General features: G+C 45.2%; 1 protein-coding gene across 1 annotated transcript in view; it reads right to left on the bottom strand.

The window, feature by feature from the left end:
• LOC113207010 (uncharacterized) overlaps positions 1-1,065 on the bottom strand; it is a 30,079-nt gene that overhangs the window by 6,457 nt on the left and 22,557 nt on the right. The window lies entirely within an intron of this gene.

The raw sequence follows: 1,065 nt of genomic DNA, 5'->3' as shown, positions 1-1,065 counted from the left end.
GAGCGATTTATTATGAACAGGTAAAGTGTGTGAATGTCACACACTGTCGTCACAGTGTCACCAACATTGTTGGCTCAGAGGCGTGCGAAATGATTCTATATAGAATGTGTGGAATTCCCCAGGAGCATTTAAATGCCTACACTTGAACAGGCGCGCGGACAAATTTGTTTTAAAACAGTGGTAAAGTAAAATAAAGGTGCTAAGTCCGTGCCTTCTTGGGGCAAAGGCACTAAACAGGGCACTAAACCACTAAACACCCCAAAATACGGTGCTAAAATTGGTGCCTTTGACAGTTCTAGTGCCTTTGTAAAGGCACTAAACCCTTAGCACCTTTTAAAGGTAGGGCTTAAGCACCTTTGTTTTACCAGTGAATTCAAACCCCGACAAGTGAGCGACATTTTCACACTTTGCTGATCAATACCAGGTTGCGCGCGCGATGCGATAGTGATGATGGCGGCTGCGGGTGCCGCGTGCGAAACGCTCGCCACGCGCCGCGCCACACCGTCACGCGAGTTGGCCACCTCCTCCCAGTGCGTGCCGAGTGACAATTGGCGTGAAAAGAAAGTGAGAGGCACACGCGCGCGCGCGCGCGCAGACAGACAGACACACCTGTCCTGTATTTTGGAGAGAAAAAAAACATGACAAATAACGACAGAAAAATTATTTTGACTTTCAACCAGGTAAACGATGAAACGCACAATAATGCATGACCATTCCCCAAAATATCAAAGAACAAAATTAATGCTGTTTGTGGGCGTCTTCTGTAGATCGGAGACTACTTGTCGATGATTATTTGTCCTAGCACTATTACCACAAATTTCCAAAGATTTCTTGTAAAAGGACTCGAAACGTAGCCGTCAGAAAATAACAATAAAATAAAGACCATTCCTTTATTATTTCGTTCGTAAGGCCATAAAGTCATCCGGTCATTGCTCGATTTGCTCAGTAGTTCTGCCTCTCCTCCACACCACCTCGAACAGGATTTCATTGGTTTGGACATTATTTTAGATGATTGATTTTTATTACGAGTTAGATGTGCCAGGAAAGGAAGGCCCCTCTCCCCCC

The sequence above is a fragment of the Frankliniella occidentalis genome, unplaced genomic scaffold (genome assembly GCF_000697945.3).
Source record: "Frankliniella occidentalis isolate FOCC.00 unplaced genomic scaffold, Focc_3.1 Scaffold17, whole genome shotgun sequence".
Lineage (NCBI taxonomy): Eukaryota > Metazoa > Arthropoda > Insecta > Thysanoptera > Thripidae > Frankliniella > Frankliniella occidentalis.
This window is presented reverse-complemented; position numbering and strand designations above follow the sequence as displayed.